The sequence below is a fragment of the Tympanuchus pallidicinctus genome, unplaced genomic scaffold, assembly GCF_026119805.1.
Source record: "Tympanuchus pallidicinctus isolate F22 unplaced genomic scaffold, pur_lepc_1.0 scaffold15, whole genome shotgun sequence".
Classification (NCBI taxonomy): domain Eukaryota; kingdom Metazoa; phylum Chordata; class Aves; order Galliformes; family Phasianidae; genus Tympanuchus; species Tympanuchus pallidicinctus.
The window spans coordinates 8,219,933-8,246,226 of NW_026294669.1; the positions used below are offsets into that span (position 1 = coordinate 8,219,933).

The 26,294-nt window shown below is 39.3% G+C and overlaps 1 long non-coding RNA gene across 2 annotated transcripts; it reads left to right on the forward strand.

Annotated features, from left to right (window-relative positions):
• On the forward strand, nt 1-26,294 carry LOC128077128 (uncharacterized). 2 transcript variants are annotated; one of them, XR_008204845.1, is made up of 5 exons: nt 1-46; nt 15,767-15,878; nt 21,868-22,027; nt 22,207-22,324; nt 24,161-26,293. It is a non-coding gene; the product is annotated as an uncharacterized LOC128077128 (long non-coding RNA). The 2 variants fall into 2 exon arrangements; XR_008204844.1 differs by having other exon boundaries at nt 8-50; nt 24,161-26,294.

A 26,294-nucleotide genomic window follows, 5' to 3' on the forward strand; every position in this document is an offset into this window, starting at 1 on the left:
AATCCCCAACTGGTGGAGTTTTCCATCTGAGCCTGGATCTTCAGAGGTGGGTGAGTGCTTTGTTTTTGTAACACCTTTCTGTCGCACCAGCCTTTTTGTTGTTCTGCTGCATTGATCTTTCTGATTGTTTAGGGGGAAAGGTGCATGTGTTTATACTGTAAGATCACATAGACTCAATCCCCATTTGAGAGAGAAAAAAGGAAAACTCAGTACTGGTTGTGTCCAGACTATGGTTAGTATTCTTCAGAGGAATAAAAGTGTAACTTCTTGAGATTTATGTGAAATGAGTCAGGAGGCAACCAAGATCTCTCTGTACTTGTTCTTTGGTGTGCACTGGAAGCCAAATCCCAACCTCTTCCTTCTGATTTACTGTAATAGCAGAGCTGAGGCAGAACACAGATTGGTCAGGGTGTTTTACCTCTGATCATCACTCATGAAGACTATAACAAAGTCTGGGTAAGGTACAAGACAAGCAGGGCTCATTGCACACAGAGTCCAACTCCAAGATATTAAATGTCCCAGAGACATTTACCTTTGAACAGAGGGTTTGCAGGGGGGAGGAAAAAAGGAAAGTGACGCAAATCTGCCAGACTGCAAGCAACCCAACTGGGGCAGCAGCAAACATCAGCAGGTTTTGATGCTGGGGCCAATCCAATGTGGAAGTCCCAGGTATCCTATGCCTAGCAGTATGACAGTAGCTGGAGGTTCTCTGAGGCCTTGTTTGACTGAGTTCTGCATTAGAACTCACCACCTGGTAATGCTGTGGGTGCATTTTGGACAGTTTTAAAATGTTATTTGGAGACCCAGCCTCCATCCCTGCTGCACTGCAAGCCATGTCTCAGCATAGCCCCATGAGTTTTTCACTCACAGTCATCACATGAGAATTAGTGGATTTTGCTGGCTCATTTGTTTTGTGAAATCCGGCTGTTTTGCACTGAATGCAGTACGTCTCCAGCATATGTGATTCAAATCAAAGCAATCATCCTACACAGTGTAAATCAATGAGATGAAATGTAGCCATTGACAGCTCTTACAATTGTGTCCATTACTATGAAATCCTCTTTTTTTAAATAGAGGTGCTTTTATGAGTCCATTGAAGCATAGCTGACAAAGCCTTCAGTCCTGGCTATTGCCAAAATAGCACAACACATAACAATTATAAAAGATACATGTGGTGCATATATTTATACAGATTAGAATAAGCACTTTGTTAAATTGCTGTAGTGCATTTGTCTCTTTTCCAGAGTTCTTAGGAACCTTGGATATTTGCTCTTCCCATGAGTAAAATAAACACGTACCTGTGGGCTTACCAAAACTCTCAGCTTCTCCACGTGCTGACAGAGCAAAAAGTGTACTTCTACAGCTATGTTAAAAAAAATGAAGGTAGTGTAATTATTCCTTATGCTAATATAATAAGCTAGTAAATGTTTCTACACTTCCTGTAGGTCTAATTACATTTCAGTAATGTGAACAATCCCTGGAGCTGCTGCTGTTAAATATTTTTGGAGCAGGAGCAGGGGAGTTTATTTGTACACACCAGAGGAATGTGGATTTGAAAAACAGCATAGTAAGGCTCTAAAGCAGCAGGGCTGCTTCTGACATCTGAGTAACTTCAGGCAAAGCAGGAATTCCTAATCAGTATCATGTAACAATTTAGAAAGGCAGCCTTGACTACCTACTGACTTCTGAAAGAGGCGTATGGTTTCAGGCCAGGTACTGACACAGGCACAGCCATGCCATTCCTTGCTGCTGCATCTCTTCTTCATGTTCTTCTCTCTTGGTGATAGCAATGCATACAATATTATGCAACTGAAGTTGCTGCACAGCCTCTTGTATTTAATACAATATAAATGCTGTTCACTCAATGTGCCAGTCAACCTTGCAGTGCTGGTCCAGGTGGAGCCACTCTGAACAGATCAATCTGGCTTCATTAGCCACATCTGTGAGCATGGACTGGTGTGTCCTGCTTGAGCTGTTTGCTCTGAATTGGCTCTGCACCAGGGCTGTGTTGCTGCAGAACAGGTAGTTGGGGCTGGGGTTAGGAGTAGCAGTAGCAGTGTAATAAAGCTGTTTGCTGTTGCAGGGAGGTAATGAGTGATGTTCTATCAATTAAGGGCAAGTAGAGGAGGTGGGTGTGACAGAAATGAACTAAGGGTGTGAAAAAAGGGAAATCCATAGCTGGGAAAGAGAGAAAAGATAAGATTGTTCTTTTTTCTTCGCCCCCAAATGTGACATTTAAAGGGAAAAGTATAGGTGAACATTTTAGGGAGTTAGAGCACTGGGGACAAATTGTATAGGAGGTATGGGGAACTAGGAATACTTAACTTCTAATTATTTATTTTATCCACTGCAAGTTTCAGTTTTACTTTCAATGTGTTTATCGAAGATGGTCGGAGATAAGGTCAGACAGCTCTGTCTTCAGCTAGCCTGTGCTGCTCATAGCTTTTTATTGAAATCTCTGTGTCCTGAGTTTCCCATGCAGTGCCAGACTCCTCCCACACCTGCAGCTCTTCTAACCTGAAACTTATGGCAGACTGTTTCTCTTCTTTCTGAGAGAAGAACAAAAGCTTCCTTCTTGAAGAGCTGGAATGCAAGCACTCTGCTTAAAGTGTTTTCCCACAAGGGTTAATGTTTCTATTGTGAGAAGTAGGAATAATAATACTAATAACTAACTTCTCAATTGAAGCGAAGCTCTCCAGGGCACTTGCTAGTTGACCACTCCATAACCCATACCAGGGATACTGGAGGGATGTGGCAAGAGCAGGCTGTCTCTGCAGTCTGTTCCATGCAGGATCAGACTGAAATGTTAGGAAATAAGTTATAGACATTTGCACAGACAGCCAAAAAAACTGTGAAATAGCTTTCTGAGCTGAGCTCAAGACCTCTCTTGTGGAAGCTGCCAATGAATGCATGCCTGAGATGACGTATTTTTTTCTGTCTACACACCCCCTTTCTCCTTGTGATCCCTTTCTATCAGGAAGAAGAGTTTAAGGAGGAGAAAGGGACCTGAGCCAAAAGTCTGCTAATTCTGGAAACAGCTTGGGTCTGAGGTTTTGACTTAATTTATCTTTACCTGATGATGTGAGTGAACTACAACCCTCTTGACTTCTGCAGTGCTATCCAAGGCTGAAATTGGGATATACCTGATCCACAAAGGAGCCATTGTACAGCATGTTGGCATTTGATCATATTGGAGAATGAAAGCCATATTTGAGTGAGGCCTAAAGTGCCTCACTACTGCACTGTAAACAACTGGATATTACAGTAATGGACAAGGCTTTGAGTGCTATGAACAGCTTCACATTCACTTTATTGATTTGCAATGTGCACTGTGATGGTTTGCTGTAATAAATATAAATGCCATAGTGTAGAAATGTCAGAACAACTTATTAAAAATGTGTCTCTTCCCTGTTTGTGCAGTATGGCATGTGTTTCTGCACAGCTGCAGGATTGTGGCTAGGGGGGAATGAGGCTGTGGCTCAAAATTCTGCATTGCAAGAATATAAATTCAGTGCATAAACAAAATGTGTACTGGGCAGCCTTTCCTTTTGCGCTGTGCTTCTGTATAACAGAATTGAGTTCTGCGTCTCAGAACACATTTCATATTACAGAAGTGAATATACTTTTCTCACGTCTCATGAAGGCTGAGTTGGTACCAGGTCTCAGCTCACATACCAGAGGCAGTTCTTTGGCCATTTAAAAAAGCAGTAACGTTTTTCTTAACACTACAATAGCTTTATCTCAGCAGGCAAACCTTTCAGCCTTTGGTAATACTGTAGGAGAAACAAGGCACTATTGTAGGAGACTACACATGTGCTGGGGATGTGTATGCAGTCACATGTGTGTATCCCCTGCTCCCATGTATAGAATAACTGCCTTTGACCAGATTAACAGTTCCATACACCACCTGTACTCCGAGCTGTTTTGCACAAGACTTCTATGTGGATGCTGAGTCTTAAATGTGGGTTTTGTTCTGGAGTTGATCATCTGGCCCTCAGCAGCTCCAAGTCCCTGGGTAAGCTGGTTGATGACATAAAGTAGGGAAATGTGTGATTTATTATGGACCCCTGGTCCCATCACTGCTAACAGAGGTCATTGCCTGGTGCACTATTGCTCCTGACTGCTGAAAATAATTCTTTAAGTATTTGATTGTCATCATCCTGTGTGCTACCTGGAGCAGGACAAAGTTGTTTTCTCATTTACTGCCTGGTGTGATATCTCCACCTTTCCCTTATAAATGTTATTCCCTGCAGCACAAGAAAAGGATTTTTACAGAAAAACTGGAGGGAGAATTGCATTATTTCAGATAATACAACTTCAGACCATTAACAGAGGGGCTTACTTTTTATTTCCTTGTTGTTTTTTTTTGTTTATTTGTTTCAGAAGAGATTAGGTCAGTGTAGTATCAAGATCCAGATCTCAAATGGTGCTAACCTCTCATATAGATGTCTGTCTTGTTGATTTTGGTGAAATACACATAAAATTTACTGTCTGATGAGGCACAAAGCGTTTTAGGATTATTGGGACATACAGAGATGCTCAGAGTGCAAAGCCTTGATATATAATGTTGGCTATTCAGCATATTAAGCATGAGCTTTTCTTACTGACTTTTCTGCAGAAACCATTGGTGCCTGGAGAAAGCTGTTGGCAGTCTGTACCAGAGGCTCTATGCAGTGTTAAAGAGTTTCAATAAGAAACTGAAATACTGTTTTAGTCAATGGAGCCAGCATAAATCTGGGGAGGAGAGAATCAAACCTGAAAACTGACTTAGAGATTGTACTGCTATACTTGCTCAGAAGGGGCACAGATGCAGAATGTGTGCTTGTTCAGAGATTTCCAGTCAACAAGAGGTTTTCTTAGATACAGTTTCAGAGTTGGTATATTTCTTCTAGCAGGATAAATTTAATACGTATGTTTTTTTTTCCTAATAAGTAATTAAAAATATATATTTCAGTGACAGAGTGAGAATTTACTGATGGAAAACTGCTCCCAAGTCTGTTATTGGAGGAAAATGAGAGTGGAATTGGGGGAAAAAAAAAAAAGGGCACTGATTGCTATATAGGAGGGATAATACACTATTTATTAAAAATGAATGAATGTGAGTTTATGAATTAGCATGGAGTGTAAAGGTGGTTGAAAAGCTGAGAGAAGTGGTGGATGGAAATCCATTGCTGGAAACTCCATTCTGTTTCCACAATCATGAACAAAAATATCTCACTTACTCCAAGAATGCATGTTCTGTACAAGTGCTCAGATAGATGCTTCTGTGGTAGCCATCAGCCTCAGCAGCCTGCAGATGACAATTGAATTAAAGCCTGTGATACATCAGTCAAAGGAGAATTGCTGTGCTCATTATGCAGATGGATAAAAAACAGAAAAGTTAGATAACAGCCCAAACAGAGCTTGTGGCAAGACCAAATCCATAAGCCTTGATTCCTTTTGAGTTAAATGACAGAAGAAATCTCTGGAATTTTATAGAAATCTGTAGATATAACCACAGAAACTGCCAGGACCACTTCTTTGTGTTGCTGAACAACAAAGAGAATCTTGTTCAGGGAACCCTATGGATTTAGAGATTCCTCTGATGTTCTGGATGTGGATGCCTCTGAAAATGGGAGACTCTTGAACAGGATAATGAAGGTGCAATGCAGAATCCCTGAAGTCCTGCCTTTGGGGAGGCATTTCTGGAGAGGGGAGGAGACCCTGCTGCTAACCTTATCTGATGGATAGTCCCTGAGGCACCACTGCCATCTGGTGAAAGCTAGAACAGCCCATGGGGATGTGTTAGAAAGCCATAAACTGATAGACTTACAACTAGACAAAGCTCAGCAGAAAACAAGCACACTGTGGCCCATAGAATTTTATTGAAAGTTTTTCTTCCATTTTTTCTAAGTCTACTTTAGATTTCTACAGCAAATCCATAATCCTTTATGCAGTATTGTACTAGCTTGCAACAGTAACTTACAAGTATTATTATTAAACTCTGAGGACCATCTCCGTGAGCAAATAACAATGCCATTCGCTATGACTTGAGAAGATTTCTGCAGGTTTGCCATTTTTGACTAAGCAAACCCATTTTGTGAGGTGTGTGAGAAGGAAGTGTCCTGCTGATGTGGTATAAATGCCCTGTTGAGGAGCAGTCAGTAGTGATTACTCCTGCAACATCAAGCATCCTTCATGGTCAGGTTTGTCAGGTAAGAAGGTGCTTGTGTTCAGCATGCAAGGGGCTGTTGTCTGTTTGAGCTGGTTTAGACATCCTTGCTTAAAGCAGAGTCTGAAGGAGGCAACATTTTCTCCCAAGAGCCTGTGGGTGTTTTTCTGTTATAGCCCTGATATCACACATGGAATTGAGGAAGCTAGCAGACACCGTCTCTCCAGGGAGTTGATCTAATTCGACCTGTAGGCTGAAATGAGCAGAGTGTAAAACCGCTGACCAAATAGACTTTGGATCGAGTGCCAACCTCCCGTTATCAGAGTTCAGTGCAAGTGATGTGAGGATGAACAAAATCTCTCTTGCAGAATTTGTACTCCCAGTTTAAATGTCACAGTCTGCTGGGGTGATGGATATACACTATCATTTGCTTTCTCCTTCCACGCTTACTTTTAGAATCAAAGATGTACTTATGGTCCTATACACCTTTGAAATTTATAATGCAAGGTCTTATGGTTTTTTGACTTAAATTTTAAGTATCATATTTATAAATAGTATCAACTGCTGTTTTGCCAATAAGAAATTGGCAAAAAATTGATATTAAAATCATTATTGCATATTAAATCCTGGGGTCTTTAGTGAGTAGATAGTATTAAGACATATATAATTTCTTGATGATCTCAGTAGCAGCCCAAAGTCTTTAGTGAGGATTGAGTCAACTTTTGGTCAGTCATTAGCCAAGCTTTTAATGACTCTGTAGCTGCTAGGTTAACTTCACTGCAGTGTAAACCCACTAACTTCAATGGATTTAAATAGCCATCTCTTAAAGGGAAGTGGAAAATGCAGAGGTTTAAAAAACTAATAGGTTTTTCAGCAGCAACCAAAACAAAGGAAATGAGGAGATTTCTATTTTGGATAATCAATTTTGCATCCTAAAGAACATTCTGGGTAAAGTACTGGAAGCTATGAGGAGCCAATTCGTTACAGTTCCAGCCAGAACCTAGCTAGAAGCCTGAATGCAGTGTGTCATTATGATTAATTATGTGTAATGAGTGTTTTATGAACCTAAGAAAGAAAAGCATTTATTTTTCTGGTATTATGGTGGTAGTGTCTTGTTTTGTTTTAAAGCTGGGAGCGTGAAGCCAAACAGATGATGGAAACCCCCTTATTAGCTCTTTTGTTTTGCTCTAAGCTGTAATGAAGCTTACAGGCCAAGTCTCCATCACACAGTGGCTTTGTGAGTGCAAAGGAGAAGTATTCAGTTCTGAAGCTCTGGGATTTTACTTTTTTTTTTCTTTTATGTTTAATTCATTTTCTGTGGCAGAAACCCTGTAGAGCCACCCAGGACACAAAACATGAGGCAGGAGTAGTCCATCTCTTGTAGGCCTTCAGACCAGTCTGTCCCTGAGACTCAGGAGAAAAGCTCAAGGTGATTAACACTTGGTGATGTCTTGACCAAGGAGACAGGGCTGGGGACAAAAGACCAGCACCTATGATCCCACCTGGATCTGGCTCTCAGTACCCATGGCCTCACAGTGGCAGCCCAGGACTGCCATCTATCTGTGGTTCCCTTGCCTTCCAGAGAGGAATCTGGCTTACAGCAGGAACGTGTGTGGCTTTGTCCACAGAGAGGTTCCTGTGGGAAATGTGCAAAAATCCTTTGGTCCATCCATATGCTTTATAGGACTGGGGACGGTAGGACAGGGGGAGTGCTTCTGGTGCTGCTGGAGCACGAGGTTTTAAAGAGGGGTTAAAAAATTGGTGGGGAAAGGGGGTGGACATAACAAGAACCGAGAACCCAAGTGAACCCAAACAAAACAAGAACAGATGAGTAAAAGGGTGAGGGAGTGAGAGCCTTGCTCTCTGGCGTTTCCCTCGCGCACCAGGAGGTGGTGCAAAACCCCTGCTCATCCCACAGACAGGAGACAAATTTCATTTTTTTCCAGGGACTGCTCTCCAGCTTGTAATACCCAGGAAAAACACTGATGGTTTAACCCTCTCAGCATGCCCCTATACCTCTAGTATTTTGGTGCATATCTCTGAGGCTGACAGCATTAACTGTGGAAAGAGGAAAATGCAGAGAAACTTCATACTGCTAAATGCTATTATCTTGCTGCAATAATGGTAATTAAAAGGTACTGCCAAATGACTTTGAAAGTGTTATACTTACAGAGCAAACAGTTCTCGCTTTGCAGAGTGCAGGAAAAAGAAATTATGATCGGATTTTTTTCTTCTTGCTGCTTTTTTTCATTGTGTGCAGTTGGTTTGTTTTTCTTTTTCAAACTTGCGTGCACTAATACTAAAAATAAATCAATCTGTAGGATAAATAGATATTCATAAGCCATTGTTTCCATATGAGAAATTAAAAGCTTTGTCATAAAAGTGTGTTCTCAGTTATCTGTTAGTTAAAATGGAACTATCAAATCCCTCCCGTTTCTCCTTACAGTAAATTAGTAATAGTTTGTGAACTCATTATATGGTCTTTGGTGGTAATTTAAAAAAACAGCTAATTTGATGGTGGTACAAAACTGTATAAAGCATGGCTTTTTGCTGAATTGCTGTAACTTTACTGACACGAGTGCGTTCATTTCAGGTTAACTGAAGTTTTCATGTTTAAAATCTCAGTGCACTTTTACCAAGCTGCCATATGGAAACTTGTATTAATGTAAGAAAAACCCTGGGCACGATTTCTGCTTATGCCGGAAATAAAAAGCTCCAGCTTATTGTTGCTTGCATTATAGTTCTGTTTTTGCTTGTCATTTTTTTTTTTTCTTTTAAGTAAGAAGAAGGGTTTGTAAAAGAGGCATTTTCTCCAGCTTCTCAATTGGCAGTGATTAGCAATGCCTATTGTGAAAGGAGGAAATTTCAGCTAAAAGTGAAATCATCTTACAGTTTATTTTTTGACCCCTTTAATTTTTCTCTTCTCCTGGGTAACAAACATATTTTTATGCAAATTTTACATATGATCCAGCTTTAAGAGCTTGCATTGTCAGGTACAATCAGCCTTCATCAGGCAATATGTGTATCTATATATATGTATATATACTATAGTAAGCGTATCTCAGTTCAATGTTATCTTTTTTTAAAGCATCTGTGAAATTAAGTTGAAAATGTTGAAAGAAATTATAACATTGCCTGTGTGCTAACTTTCTTGCTTTTTAAAATTCTGAGAAAGGATGGGTAATTTTCTTTTTAAACCCTACCTCAACAGTGAAAGATTCACGCTTTTGTCTTTTCTGTTGGAGATGGAAATCCCTTTGGAAGTGAGTGGTTATGAAGGAATAATTTTGGAGAGCTGTAAATGTAAATATTTAAATATAATACAAAACACTCAGTAGCATATTCTAGATTTTGAATCTGAAAGCTTTTAGGATGTTGGATCAGAAACTGTTGGTTAAAAATCATTGTAACCCCACTGGCTTCTATCAGCTGGCATCTGTGCCATTATTTGAATGTTATTTTAAGCGCAAGCGCTTTCCTACAGACCACAAAAAGTTCAGCTTTGCTTATTCAAGAAAATTAACATTCTGAACTGTGAGTTAGATATTAAAAAAGTCATTTCAGAATATAGCCGGATTTTCTGTTCTTACTAATTTAACATTCCCTTGTTATCTTTACAGACTGTCATTTTTTGAGCGTGCTGACACAAAACTTATATACCATCGTTAAGGGTCACAGTTTATTGGATTTTATCTCCCTGCTCGAGCAAACATTTATTTAGTGACACTCTTAAATACCAAGTTGTACTAAAAGTGTCAGAATTGCTGCTTGAAAGTTTGAGTAAAAACTTCGTTTCTTTAAAGGCAACTTCAGAAAAGAATGAAAATAGGAAAGTTTTTGATTTGCTTTCTTTGCATCACCATGAGAAAGCTATTTGGCTCCTGAGATTTCTTCAAGATTAATGAGTGATAGAAAAAAAAGTTATAATTAAGTTTGGCACAAACATGCATGAAATACAGATTCATAGCTCAGGCACTGTAAATACAGGTGAATGTCTATCACTCCTAGACAATCATTTTATGTGACAGTTCTTGATAGCAACAATTGAACGTACAATATTCTGAACATCGCAGTAACTTTATCTGGATTTTCATGGTAGTAACCTAATGGGAAGCTTTCTATTTTATACCTGTTCTGATCTTTTTTTTTTTTTCTTGTTTGGCTGCCTCCTCCCTACCCCCCTCCCCGCCCCAAAAAAAAGAAGTGAAGGAAAGTATATTTTGTACTTTCTTGTAACTGATGTTGAAAGTCTGTCACAGATACCAAGGGAAGTTAAAGCAACTAGAAACAGGATTACAGCTAGCAGGACATGGATAGCAGTATGGCACCATGTGGCAGAATTTATCAAATTCATTTCTTTCTTATGCAGGGCAAATAGGAGCCGTAGACAGTTCCCTCTTGTAGTCCTTGTCGCGCTAGTCCCTTGTTCATTTACACTGTGAGCTAAATCCAGCTTCACCCACTGCTTTTACACCTGTAAACCCATTGGTAAGAGCATGGCCAGCAGGATTTGATCCTCTTCTTATTTCTTTCTTTTGCAGATGTGCTTTTGCTAGGAATGCTGTTTGCATTTCAATCAACCAAAACAACAGGACAGATAAATTAATGCCTGACTTGGCTCTTCACATCTGAGACTGAAATGTTATATTACTCTTCCGAGAGTTTAAGTTTGCAGGGTGACACTTACCAGGTGTAAGGTGCTGTAAGGTTAAGAAGCATCAAACCTATAATAAGAGTCTGACTTCCTCTTCATTTTGTCTCCTTTTGTGTTACATACTAGGGCAAGGAAGGTCTGCCAATCACTATCATTTCTTTTTCTTGTTCTATAAAGACTGGGTCGTCACAGCAACAGGCCTGTGACAGGCTGGTATCCATTTAGAGCTCCAGGGGGGTCCTAATAGGATTGAACCAAAAGATCAAGTGAATAGCTTCCTATTTTAGATTTGTAATAACTCTGAACTGTTTGCATATACATGGACCTTGCGGTGTTATGAGGAGACTTTTTACCAGAGAAAATCTGTCTATTTCTATCAGCACTGTACTTTGGAAAGGATACCCCTTAGCCTACTCCATCTTTGCAAAAAGGAAAAAGAAAACAAAATTAAGCCTACTGCTCTTTCTCTTGCACACACCAAATTGGAAGGTGTCATTTCCTTTCATTAATTCATTTTACCAGATCAAAGTAAATAGTCTGTTTATGGAGAACAAAGAAGCCCCTTTTTGGTATTCTGCTGAAGTCGCTATCAGATTCAGAAGTTTGCTCATCTTTCTGAAATCTGGCAAGGCTACATGCTGCCGAGATTACAGCCAAACGACTCATGCAAAACGGGCAAATAAATTCCATGCAAAACAAACTCTAGCAGAGTAAGAATGAGGAGGGGACATTTTGTTGATTTGGGAGGCTCTCCAGAGGTTAGGTCTCTGATTCGGCTTGCAGAGGGGGCTTCAGCAAACCAACAACACTTGGCAGGCAGAAAAAGAACAGAATTAAGTTGAAATTATTTGCAGTGATTATGGAATCTGTTAGAAAATAGGTTATGCTTCATAGATTTCATTCACAGCCATTTACTTGTCAGTACTATTTGTTAAGAACAGCATTTTATGTGGAACTTCTTGTTGGGTAAGATCCCAGGTGTAAACTTGTCAAGATCTAGCTCTAGGACTTATAAAACATATATTTTTAAAAGGCTAAATACTGGTAGCTTGCTTTTTTTTTTTTTTTTTTTTTTTTTCTCCTCTCCTTAAAGCAGGGCTTCTGAAACATCTCATTCAGAGAGGAGAAGCAGATGAGGTTGCCATGTGAGCTGGACTGTCCAAAGGTTTTGGAGTTTTTTCTCAAGGTTAGCTCTAGCCCACCTTTTGGAGGCAGTTGACTGCTATCTTAGTTGAAGACCACTGAAGCTTCCTTGCAAGGATGCTTAGCATGGACATATGTCAACTGTAGTAACACTATGACAAGTTATCATACTTATCTTGGTGAGGTCTTTTGAATACTATCCTTGTATTCATTTTTTTGGCTGCTTAGATTGTAATCAAAGTCAGGTGCTGCAACCAGCCTGAGACTGTCTCTCTGTCATCTTACACTTGATCTTCTCTACCCTTCCTACCAAATATTTTGGTTTTGTACAGAGTTTGCCTTCATCTTAATACCAGTATTGGAAGCAGAAGAGTCTTCCACAATTCATTTTCCAGTAGCTTATTATTTCTATACTAAAAGTGTAAGACTCACACATGCAAGAAATATTCATAAGCCTGTGACTGGATAAGTAAATTCTTGTATTTTTTCATATAGGATTGTGGTATGCACATATGTTCCTGATGCTTTTATCAGTGCACATTTTAAAGAGGGTTTTGCATAGATCAGGGACTTAAAGGTACTCATTTAATTAGAATTAGGGGCATCCCTCTGGGAGGAAGGATTATGCAGGTAAAATACTAGGACTGTGATCCATCAGCCTATAGGGACAATGGCAAAACTGCAGTTCATTCGTTTGGGCCCTGTGTGTGGAGCTAAGATACATAACAATGAGCACCAAGATGAAGGGAGTGCCAGGGCAGGGACTATATAGCAAAACCTAGGAGCATTTGAAACGGGCTTTGAATAGATCTTCCTAGGCATGTTTTCCTAAATCCAAATTTCTCAAACTTCACTTTTGATTTTAGTCAAGTCAAATAAGAAGCATACTGATCAGATTTCTATAAAGTACTTTGCAAGGATTTCTGGTGGGTTTTATTCAGATTTCCTACTGCCTACAAAGTGAGACATTCTGAAAGTTTGGAATGGATTTTGAAGTTATATGCATATTTCTATAGGAATTTTAGTTTTCTTTCGATGGAAATCTTTGGCATATTCTTTGAGATTCAAAAAAATAAGTGAGTTTTTTCTTTTCTGTAACTTAGCTTTGATAGACCTGCGTTATGAAGACTTTCATTCTGGCTGAGCAAGTATTAAAGATTCTTTCAACAGAACAGAAAGAATGTCTTTATTTACAAGTAAAACCTGAAATTTTGATGAAATTATGATGGAGGTTTTGAAGTTGAATTCCAGTTGTGAAGAAAGCAGAAATGCTCTATGAATAAGAGGATGAAATCAAGTTCCTATCTCCTACTCTGTTGCTAATCATGTTGAAAGTCCCCTAAATTTTTTAAGAATAAAGACCTGTATGTGTGATATAACAAAACTGTAGGCCTTTAAAAGATTATTCAGCCCATTTTTGTGGGCTTCCATCCGACAGTGCTGAGGCCTCATGAAGCTTGTGAGTGCTAACCAAAACCTAGATGTAGGCTTGGGGATGGATTCTTCTATCACTGTGAGCAGAAGAAACAATTTACAGGGCTATTAGGATAAATTTGTAATGTTTTAAGTGTGTGAGTTAGGCGGTGCTTTGTGTGTGTTTGTAGATGAAAAATTTATTCAGACAAAAGTGTGGGTGTCCCTTCAGACTGTCTCCAAGTGCTGCAATCTTGACTCTGGTTAGTCACAGATTCTTTCCATGGGGAAGAAAACTTTTATTTAAGCATGGTATCTGATACATGCTCTCTTTTGTCCTGATCTAGACTAAGCTGTCCAGGTCAGGAGTGGTCACCTTTGCTATTATTCTGTAAACTGTCTGCAAGAGAGAATTACTTTTTGTTTTATGTTGTGCAGCACCTGGCTCCTGGCATGATGCTAGTACAAATAATGATAACATACAGCAGCTGGCATAGCAGCATCCTCTGTTCTCCACACATGGCACTGCCATAAATGTGATAGTGCAATACCTCCAGTCACCGCAGAGAATTACCTCTTACTGGAAGCTAAATGAATGTGGATGCTTTTGATGATAAATCTGCCTGCCTTGGTCTGTTCTTTTCTTTATGCAATTAGCTGGAGTGAAGGATGAGATTTTTTTTTTTTTTTTCTAACAAACTATCTGCTTTTTGACTGCAAGCACAAGTAGACTCTTCCCCAGACTTTGTCTGACAATGGCACAATGGAGAGCTGAGCTGCCACCAGCGTGATGGATCCCTTGGAGCTTCCTGACCCAGCTCTGGCTGTGGCACTTTACCTTAGCCCAGCTTGGAGCAGATGTTCTACATTCACCACACATCTTACTTCTCAGTGAGGCCAGAAGATGCTGGTTTGCAGCTACACCACAGCCCTGCCATGCCCAGCTTGGCATTGGCACCATGCACCTGGCTGAGGGCCTTGGCCTAGCTGCCATTTTGAGGTCACCCTGGCAGGGCCTCAACATCTCCTGGTTCCCTCATCTCTGAGAAAAGAAGGTGGTGGGATCTTACACCCTGATTTTTTTTTTTTTTCTTAGAGAAAGTGAATTTCTTAGAAAGTGAATTTTCTTAGAGAGGCTGTGAATTGTACATAACTTCTCTGCACCGAATTCCAACCATGAATTTTTTCAGAGCGCCTCATGAGAAAGTAACGATGCAAGGCCCTCAAAGTGGGCAGTCAGAGCTTTAGAGCAGACAAGCTTGTCTGCTGAAAGTCAGAAGGTCAGCATCTTGGCTCACTGTGCACTAAGTTTCCACATAGACAAGTCCTCCGTGTGAAAGAATGAGGACGATTGGGGCATAAATCTTATAAATGAGTAAAATGATAGTTGTCTTGGCAATGGCAGATCTGATAAAGCATATTCCACCTGTTGTGGAAAGGCAGCAGATGGCCACAGCAATCTGTCAAAAATATGGGGATTTGAGGTCTAGCCTGAAAAGATTCTTTCTCACTGTGTCTCCTCAGATCTGCGTACAGGTAAGCCCATTTGTGTGATGTAGGGGTTGTTGTTTGGTGGTTGTGCTCTGAGTATGAGGAGTGGTGGGCTTGGCTGAACCTTTCCATCTTAGATTTGTGTAATTTTCCTTTTGATTAGACAATATATACTGAACAACTCACGAGTTAATATGAGATGGGAGCATTTGTATGGCAGATCAGAGAATGTCTGTTTCCACAACCATACTGAAAGAGTCTAATTAAGCTTCTGTGTAAACCACATTTAGACTGTGAATAAGTTTTACCAGGCAAGACTGTTGCTGCTGAGAGTTTGAAAAAGGAATTTTAATGGAATAAGGAAAATGTGTCTTAAATCAACATAGGAAAGAGAGTCTGTCAGTTTTATTACTCATTATCTTCTATTTAAAGAGCCATTTGAGAGTATTCCAGGTACCTCTTAAAATTTTGGGGATCTGTTGATAAAAATATGCTTGATATTTATGTTTGTGACCCTTAGGATACTTTCATATTAATCTTTCTTGAAAGAGTGTGCTTCTGCAAAGGGTTATGTGCACGGTGAGGCTACATGCAGGCTTTTACCCAGGCCCCAGGTGCAAACATTCAGGCTGAAGCTTGAACTCCTTTGTCTCATTGTGCTTTCTCAGGGGGCTGCTGTAAAGCATAATTCATTGATTTTAGAGGGGTTTTGAATGGACTGTAGGTATATCTCCACATCTACTGCTTTTAATTTAGGCTTCCTAAAAGATCTTGTTCTCAGAGGACTAATTCTCATTCTCTGACCAAGTTTTCAGTGCCCTTAATGGATGAAAACATTGCTAGCTGTAACATTTCAGTGGCATGTAGATACATGGAAAGCATTGCTCTCACACTTCTTTACTTTCTCTTCCAAGGAATAAAAGGAAGATTTTGATAATGGAATTGGTTGTACTTCCCCTTTTGTAATTGGCTGTGAAAGAAGCTGCTATTGCACCAAGTCCCTTCATCTGTGAGCCCATTGAGCTGGTGAGTGCATCTCTATGACACAAATCCCTGAGTATGTGCAGTTTAACATGGGAGGCAACTAATTCTCTCTCCTGCTTTGATGCAGAGTCTCAGTGCCAGAGTGGATGTGCCCCTTTTTTTACTAGTCGCCATAACTTAGACCACAGGGATCTTTGATACATCTGTGTGAATTACTCCAAAAAGAAATAGGTTTCATGGGAGTCTATGTAATTTATATATAGACTGTAATTTAAATGAAACAAACAACATGAGTAAGGACCACTTTTTTGCTGCAGTTTAAAGCCACCTGGAGCCATTTCCATGAAATCAGCTTCTGCATTTTTAAACAGCATTAGGCCAAGGACAGTCTTCTATCATTACTACTTAGTCTTAACCCTCCAAGGGTCACTCAGTGGTACTACTAGGTTTTTGACATGCCTTTAAAAATGGAGTAAAAATGTTCTTATATGGTGATAGTGCAATGAAACACAACCATCCACTGGGCAGTGGGACTCTGGAGGCAGAGATATGTGGGGATTTTATAGTGTTTGTGAAGGATACTTTATGTTCTGTAACATATGGTATTGTTGTTACTCTTTGATTTGTAGTTTTGGGCAGACACATTCTCATAACCTTTGTGCGCCTTCGGCTTTGGAGGTCCTAAGGCTGCTATTGTTCAGTCAGTTTCCAAGCTCAAGAAGAATGTTTTCTTCATAAAGAATATGTTAAATATTACCAGAATTTCAGCATCAGTTTTATATTTCAGGCATATGATTTGGCATGTTCTATGGATGATGAAACATAGCTTTTAAGTTATGATTTAATTTAGATTTTTTAAATTAAAATAGCAGCTGTTTCTCTACATGTGAAATGTGAGTCCACTGTAGCTTCACTTATGTAAGTGCTGTTTTCAAGGTATAATATATTGTATAACCCAAGAGCAGAATAAGGCTGGATTTAGTGTAAGTACATGTCTAGTTGCTTCCTATCACTGGGTAAGTGCAAGGCTCAGCTAAGCTTGACAAATCATTGTCAAGGGCTTGGATAAAGTTTATTTTTCTCTGTTTAGTTTTCATTCTTTTGCCAGACACCTATTCTCTCTTTGCTGAGCTGAGTCTGAAGATTGGTAATGTGGTTTATGGGAATTACAGTGATGTAACAAGTTTCAATAAAGGGTAAACTGGATGATGGTAAAGGAGAATGCACAACTTTTGGATTACATGCTGACAACAACTTTATTGGCAGAGAAGTTCCTGTGCAGAGAGAGAATGAAAGATAATGTATTTTTTAAGCTTTGTTTCAAGAATGTAAGAAGTCAGTGTGTGATGTTGTGAAGAGGGTAAAATTCCCCTTGTGTTTAGATGTGTTGCTGATGCCATGGTAAATCATAAACAATATAGCTGAAAGATGCTATATGGAGTTCTAAAAGATTAACTTCTTCAGTGGGGCCTGGATTTTTTCAAAGACTTAAAACGCTGATGCCTTTGCACAGTATTTTGCATTTGATTTTTTTTTTTTTCCTAGGAGTGTCTGTAATTTGTTCCCCCCTCCCTTTTTGTGTGTGCTTTCACGAACTTCTAGAAGAAATTGATTGCTTTTTCTGGGTAATGCACGGAGATGAATGCAGCCAGGTTATCCAAATGTGTTAACAGCTATGTGTTGTTATAGGCAGGGAGGTCACTTCTTTAGGAACAGAGTAATAAGAAATAACTTAGGGTAGAGTCTTGCTACACTAAGGAAAAAACAGCTCTAACTCCAATAAATGTTGTTCTCAATCACTGTCTTTTTTTCACTTACTGCTGTGTAGTTAGAGGCAGTTGTAATGTAGACAGGATCCAGCACTTCAGGAGATCTGCACAGGGAGGGACAGTAGGTCCATTTTTCATGCATCTATCTGCTCTCAGAATTTCACTCATGTCTCTTCTTGGGGCGTCCTAGGAAGCAGTGCTAAAATGAATGTCCTTGACATTTCCTGCACTTCATTCTATGTATTGCACATCATTTATATACAGTCTCACAATGGAATAATTTTTTTAAAGATACTGTGGGTAGCCGAAATATGTGGAACTACTTACATGAGGACAAATTTTAGTGTAAATCTTAATGCTGTGTGCTTTTTAGTCATTTTTTTAAATGAAATTCTTTCCATGTGCTGCAGTCCATGGGTAAAGCTGGGCAAATAAGCTCTTTGTATCCCTGCCTCCTGCAAAATCAAAAATCAAAAGGTTAAGGGGATGAGGAAAATTCAGGGTAATCCACAGTGACTTCCTGCAATTAAAAAAAAAAAAAAAAAAAAAAAAAGTAATGTGGTTGACTAAAATAATTATTTGAGGTCAACTGCTGTAACAAAATATGCAAATTTGTTTGTGTTTTTTACTGTTAGAATTTCTTTAAACTATTCCTTTAAAGAGTAGCTTATTTCATGAGATGTACCAATGATTTGATATGAGTGGTTGAAATGTTTCACTCAAAATATTTCAGTAAAATATCCAGGCATGCTTTCTTCATTCCATTTTGCTATTTCAAATTATTTGATGAATTTGACCTGAATTTTCAGATATTTCTACTTGTTGTCCCAGCATGACATCCCCTGACAAAGATATTTGTCTGAAAAATGCTACCCCATTGCACTGGATGTGCCCTGTGTGCCCGCAAGGCACTGGTAGAGAATGGATGTTGAAAGAAGAGACCGATTACTCTTCACATAAGGAACCTCTACCAAGGAATTCTGCTAGGAGAAGTAGAATTGTTAATGCAAAGTCTTTTACTGGGCAAAGTTTGGTACAGAATGAAAGTGATAAATCAGCGACTTAAATCAAAACTCGAGGTCCATAAATTCCTTTTTCAGCAGTAGGTTAAACTGTCAGGTTTAACAAAAGCTTACAACGCTCGCCTGCTCTCTGGTTCTGATGCTGCAAGTGCTATTGCTACCAGGTGTCACGCTCACGCTGAGCCCTGCCATGCTGAGGAAACTGTTTGGGGCTACCTAGGACCTGACTTAGCTTTGCAATGCATCCAATGTGTTATTTGTGCAGAGGTTTCCAGTGCTGCCTTGATAATAAACTCTAAGCCTGGCAGGTTTTCCACAATCATGTATGATAAACTCGCTAAAAAAGACTCATTCTGCAACTACCGTTCTGATGTTGTTTTCTGAATGATCTGACAACGAAGTCACCTAATTGTAAATTTCTTGGTATTTTATTTGGCTTTGATTTAAAACCAGCTCGCTGAAATGTTTGTTGGTGAAATGTGTTTTTGCTTGCCAGGAGAATTCTTTGAATTGCTTTATTTCTTCAAGTGATCTCTTGGCATCATTTGTACCACACCAGCTTCTGCTGTGTTATCCTTGTTACAAATCTCTCGCCGTACCCTACACAAATCCTTCCTTTTGGGTTTTGTAGTTCAGTCGAATTAAATTTGGACCATAAGGGTTTTTTGGGATAGAAGCAGCTTTGTCATGCTGACGAGCCAGCAGCCCCTTGGAAAGATAGAAGAGGTCATAAGATTGCAGGGAATGTGAACTTCCTCAGAGTGTGTCTATGTGAAGTTGAGAAAGATCTAAAATGGACTGTTTTGGAGAAAGCAGAAAATGCTGGAGAGGAACTGGCTGCAACTGGACAAAAGAGACCCAAGTTTTATGGGATGCTCAGTCTCTTGAAAAGGAACATTAAGTTAATTTTAAGTGTTGCAAATGCCTTCTGCAGGGCATCTGCTGAGCAGAAATTTCCTCTGCACTTTTCAAAGTCTGGTTTAGACAGGCTAATAAATCTCTGCCTCCCTTCAGCTGCAGAGGGTTGGCATTTTATGGCTTCAGAAGGTGAAAAAGGGAACGTTACATCTTGTATGAAAAGATAATTCTAGGACAGCACCAAAGGAGTACACAGGCTTCGTCACTTAATGATCTCTGCTAAGTAGCTGAGCGTGTTGTTTTAATGGAGAACAAAGGCTCAGAGTGCAGAAGGACTGAGAACTGAGAAGGCTGAGTAGACAGAAAGGAAACAGATTTGTTTGCTGGGGAGATGTAAGGAAATCTGTATGCGTGCACATGATTTGTGGTTGTCACTGAAGCTACAGAGTGGCTTAAATCAGATTCTACAAACTATAATTTATGGCACTGATAAATGAATCAAAATAATATCAATTCAAAATATTGACTTTATTAATTCTAGGGTTTTTAGTATACCCAGTTTGAAATGCTCAACAAAGTTAGAAGTACATATACTTGATAGTGCATTTTTATAAGTTGTGATTAATTTGATCTACAAAAGACAAAGGCTAAAAAGAATGTGAACATTCATAACACAGTGATTTAGTGCAATACATAAAATTACTGGCAAAATAATAAAGTCATGTGTTTAAAAATGTAAGGAATACGTTCCAGTGATGCCATAAATTCCAAGAGAATATTTTAGAAACTACGAAATAGAAATTTATTATGGCTTGTCTGGAATAACAATTTCTCCTTGGCCAGCAAAACACAGCTTTAAATCTGTGAATGAATATCAAAGCTCTTTTTATCTGAAGTTACCGTGTTTATATGTTATTTCTTAAATTCAAAGTACTAAAGTAACATTAAAAGCCGAGTATTATTTTACCATTAAAATGCAATAATACAAACTATGAAGTTTTATGCTTTGTATGACATTTGCAAAGTGTTTCAGCTCAGCGAGACGCTCCTCTTTTTCTGCTCTTGAGATGATGTCGAGAGCTGCGTTGGCAAAGCAGTGCCTGGATCTCAGTGCAAAGCTGCAGAGATTGCTGTGGGTTTGACAGTCACCATCTTGTCTGCTAGTTCAGAGTCTCACAGTTCAACTTCTAATGAAAAGCATGCTTGTCTGAGCAATGGTTGTGCACGCAAGATTAGTGCTGTTGCTGAGTTCTGCATGCTGGCGTGGAAGGGCTTCTGTTACATCTTCTGCTCACATGATTCCTCAGCTGAAAGGAAACTCATCCAGAATATCTGAGGCTTGAACTCAGCTCTTGATCACTTTTGGCTGAGAAATCAGGAATCTTTTATAGCCTTCTAAATATGTGCATGTCAGTGCTGTGATTATAAAAGCCTCCTGTACTCTTTGCTTGAGTGCACTCTTTGCATGCAAAGCACTTAGCTTGCTGCTGTGTCTGGGTTACCTGGTAGGGGAACAGTTCATCCCTGTGCTGTGGCTGCAGACTCCAAGGAAGCTGGGAGAGGAACCTCTGAACTTTTAAAGTTCATTTTCCACTAGAATCCGTTTCTCTTTTTGCAGGTCTTCCCTTCCTCTTAGCAGGGCCCAGACAAGATCACTGAAGATGTGACTAGTTTTATTGGCCTCTGTGTTGCAAGTGTTGAAAATCCTTTTCCTTCCATAGTTCCTTGGGCTTTTTGCTGGCAGGTGTGACCTCCGTACTTGGGTTCTATTCATGTGGCCAAGTTTTGCTGGTGAACTTCTAAATGAACAACTGAGCCACAGCCAGTTGTACTAACATTCAAAGGCAGAGTACTGCAGTGCTGAGATCCTCATGCTAATCATTCCTGCAGTGCTCTAAGTGAAAGGGGGTGGAGACTTAAGTGACTGCCAGATTAATTAAACCTTGATGTTCCTGCCTTAAAGATTTTACTATCGAAAATTCAGCTGCAAGTTATGACCCATATTCAAGGACTTTTGAAATCAATTAAAATGGTTCCATTCTTGTCACTGTTGCTGTTCTTGTCACTTTTGAGCTGTGCACGGCAGAGCCATCACTGAGAGTGGACTTGAGCAAGGCAGGGGTGAGATTTTCTCCTTTGTCCTCTTAACTGATGGCATTTGACTAACTTGTATTAGTTACCCTTAAAGGCAGCTCCAAGTGCCATATGACTCATTCCTTCTTGGTTGTAAGCATGGTATTCTGCATGAATTTGTGAAGCCATCCACTAATAGGTGGTTCAAATTGAAGAAGACTCCTAGATTTAAGATGATTTACCTCCTTTGTATTGCAAATGTTCATTTGGGACCCACTTTCATTTGTGTATATCTCCACTTTTCAACAGGCATTGCATATATGTGACCAATGACCAAAGTGGTTTAACTGTGTCTATGTGAGAAGGGAAAAATAAATCAAAAGGCCTATTTCTGGAGGGATCAGCCTATTCTCGTGTGAGAGGTCTTCTCTTTCATGTAGAGAATCATCCCAGAGTTCTGGCAAACCATGTGAGTTTTTTTTTCTGGGCTATTTGCTGGGAAAATGCCAATAATGCAATTTAAAACCTCACAGAGCCCACGTCTTGTTTTTTTCCTAAATTTCCCAAATGTGTTGTTTTTTGCATTCATATCACTTAATAATTCAGTCCTGATCTTCCCGTCTGTCTTCATTTTTTGTCCCATTTCAGGGTTTTGAATATACTCCCTTTTCCCCAAATATCCTGTCACATACCAGAGGTGTAACCATATCCACAGTCTTAACTCCAGGTGGCTGGAAGCTGATTCTGCATAAATTAAAGAGAAAAGGTACATTCTTCTCTTCCTTCCCTGAGCATTGCCCCCAAATTAAACTTATAGACCGTAAGTCTAGTCAGAATAAAGCTGTGTCCACCTCTAGTTTGCTCCATACTTTGCAGCCAGACAAACAAAATTTGTTTCTAATCATTGCTAATTATTTCTTTCCTCTGTAGTTCTTCAAACTCACTGGCTTTGCCCTGTACACATGAAAGAAGTGGGAAACCCCACATTTACAAATAATACAAAAAGAAATACGCTAGATTTCAATTATAAAAATAGAACTTGAGTAGGTCAAACTTTATTCCCATTTCCAGATGATAATTTTGGACACATTCATACATGAAGAAAATGTTATGAAATCCAGCTTTTTTTAACATATATTTCAAGATAATCTGAAACTATTGCAATGGAGACAGCTGCCCTAGAAGTTAGATGTTCCTTCTGCACATGGATATGGTTGGTGAAGGTGGAGGCTTCACTATCATGTCAGCTGCTGAACCCATTGATCAGCACTGCATATCAGCATCATCTAATTAGGATCAATGAAACTTTGAGGTTCTGTAGCTTTACTTTTGCAATTTCATAGAAAGTTTATTTGAAAAGTTTATTAAGAAAACCAAAACAATAAAAAAAACAGACAAGCAAACAAACAAAAAACAACAAGATACAAAATCTCTGATGTACTAAAGCAAGACTTTTCATAGATTCAGCTGACAGGAGTTGATGTAATTTGTGCTTGCAACTCATTTTGGCACTAGATAGAAAAACAGTGAACTCAAATCTCACAGATGAGTGCTAGTCACTAGTTTTGTGAGATTCCTCCATTTTGGTTCTGAAACCTTTCAGATTTAGAAATTTGTAGCTTTGAATTCTGAATGAAATCTAAAATCAGGTTCAGCATTCAAATTCAAAGCAGCTGGAGAAGTTGTCCATACAATTCTTTTGCTGTTTTCCACTCAGTAAATCTACCTGCTTCATATTCGTGTATTATTTCTGTAGCCGTGAGGACAATTTTTTGCAAGGAAAATTAGTACTGTATGAGTGTTTCCTAAGTATCTACTTCTAGGACAGAGAAACCAAATGAAGTGAAAAGGTTGTCTAGGGCTCTAAATAGTCACTTAATCACTTTTGGGGAAAAAAAGAGCATAATAATCCACCTCATGCCTGGGTTAATTTAAGAAAGCTACAGCAATCATCACCAGCGTAGAATAATGCTGTCATTACACACACCAGGACATATACCTACCCTCAAATTCTTTTGGCAGTTTTGTGAGTATCTCTTCTCTGCTGTGAAATCAGCACTACGAAATGAATCCAGCACGACTTCTTTGAAACTAAGTGACAACATTCTGGATTTCTATTTTTTTCTCTATGGCAAGTCCAGAGTGTGTTTGATTTAATAAGGGTATCCATCATTAGCCATAAAGAAAAGGTTTGTAGTAGTATTGCTTTGATACTTTATTATTTTCAGAAAATGCATTACAAGTTTGATATCTACTGTCAGAGATGAGATAAACAAAAAATGAGCGCAGTATTCTCTGGCGCTGGGTGAGCTTAGTGCAATACTGGTCAATTATAAGACTTTTTCATGGCTCCTACACTCCTTTCTGAAATGTTAAAGGTCTCACTAATCTTATCAGGTCATTGATTACCACCTGCTGAGCACAACAAAGAGACAAAGAATGTGTAGTTCCATCACATTCAATACGTATCAGTTCATTTTCACTCTTTCCTCACCTCCAAAACCATTATGTTTCTTTAAATGAAGTGAATATTGAAATTGCTTTGTTCAAAATGAATGCCATGTGCCTCTGCTAATCAACATCTGTTTTGACATCATGCCAGGTGATACAACACACTGTAATCTAACTGCAGCAATGGGGTAGTTCATGCCAGGGATGCAGCTTTCACTCAAGCTGACTACAATGGACAGCAAAGGGGAAGTTTCCATGGAGCTTCATCCTGCTTCATCCCTTTCCTTTAGCTCTGCCTCGTGAAACAAAGCCATAAAGAGAGTGTTTATTGCTGGGAAGGATGTGGAAAACTTTCTCCTCTGTAGTGGACTTGGTAGTAGCACAGAAGATTGCCTAATTAATATAATAAATGAGGTGAGAATTATGAAAAGAAAAGATGCTTCTTTTCAGAGCTGAAAATTGAAGCATGTGAGATAGTCTGGAGGCTCTGATTATAAATCTTTCTTACACAGACATCAAAGCAGTGGGACTGGAAAAAGCCCTAAGGGGCTTGTGAAACAGAGTTTTGACTAAAAATGGGTATAACTAATATGGGTCAAAGCTTGCATTAAGTGGATAAGAATTCAGAGTTTGTCAGCTTAGTCCTTTCTACTGGACAGCCAAAATTTGGCAGGATATATCAAGAAGATAATCTCTATTATAATGTTTTTAGAATTTCCTGCTTTGCTTCAGCCTGGAAATGCTTCAAGATTGGCTTTTTTGTGATATTTTCAGACTGCATTTTTTTTCGTTTCTTATTTATTTGTATGTTGGCCTTCCTTTTTCAAGCTGAAGACTAAGCTAAAGCTGTTGTATGGGAGAAAGCAAGATGAGGCTAGCTGAATTGGACAGTGAGGTTAAAGAGTTTGAGGAGTGGGAATTAAAAGAATTTGTTGCTGTTATTAGGGTGGCACCATCTGAAGATATGGGACATGGATACTTTCACAGCTAGCAGCAAAATCTGGGAGGAAAGTGTAGGCAAGGCGTTTGCTTTTATATCCAAATCAATGATGGAAGTAAAACCGAAAGACCTTCATTTAGTGACCAAGCATCTCTGTGCAAGCAGCTGAGTATCTCTGCATTTGGTTTGAAAGGAGATGATTTATTTCATAGTGATACATGGTTCTTCCTAGGTACCCTTTAAACACCCTTTCTGCAACTGTCTCTTGCTCTATTTTGGTGTAGGCTTGCATGTTGGCTGGATCTGAGCTGCATGCAGTAAAGCATTATGAACTTCACTGTTTCTACCTTATGTGATACGGATTAAAAGTTGGGCTGAATTCACAGAAGCTGAAGTACTTCTATAAGGCATTTTTCCTCCAAGAATGGCCTGCTGGTGCCAAGGATTCCAGCACTGTAACTTGTTAGCAGAGTAATATTGAGCCAAGGCCTCAGTGCAGCAGATAACAAAAATCAACTCAATTGTTCTTTGTACTTTTCCCATGTGGACATTCCTCAGTGTCCGAGGACCTTCTCCAGTTGAAAATCAGTGAGACTGCAGTTAACTGTGTGATGTGTTTCAGCAGGCATGCCTACATGCATGCACTTTCTCACAGTGCTACACGCAAATAAAGTGTTGATTCCTGGCTAACTGGCAGGTAATCAAAGGCAATTCCTCCAGATGCTGCTAGCTGGTGTCACAAGTGACACTTCATTCATGCCAGTGAAGTTTTTGAGAAGTGGCTGCCAAATTGGAAACGTCTCATAATAGCTCTTAAACTGGTGGAAACAGCTACTTTGAACTTTGTTCTAGGGGTCAAGTTAGTGAAGGGATCAGTTTTTTTTGCAGATGATGAATGTTTTCATGAAATAGAAACACTTGGAATATGGGAACTTGCCATTTTCTGGAAATGCCTATCACAGTGAATACTACAGATGGCTCTGAGATACCATTGTAGTGGGAAATCTGGCTTGAGTTGTTTTAAAATCATGTACTCATTCATGCCCTTGGCTTTTAACAAGCTGTAGGGTTCTGTCTTCAGATTCCACCAGGAAATCCGTACACTGATTCCACTCGGTGCTGTTGAACTGTGAACTATTGACATTGATTTGTCCAGAGGTAAGAGTAGTGAAAGGACTTAGCAGCAGTTGCTACTATAAGCACTGCTTTATTAAAATTTAATAAAGGATATCATTCAAAGATCTTATTAATGTGAAACTTTTGCTTCTGTAATGGAGTTCTAAAAATGTGTATTTTAATGATGTTGACATGTCACAGGTCTTAGGACTTAGTCCATTGCTCATCT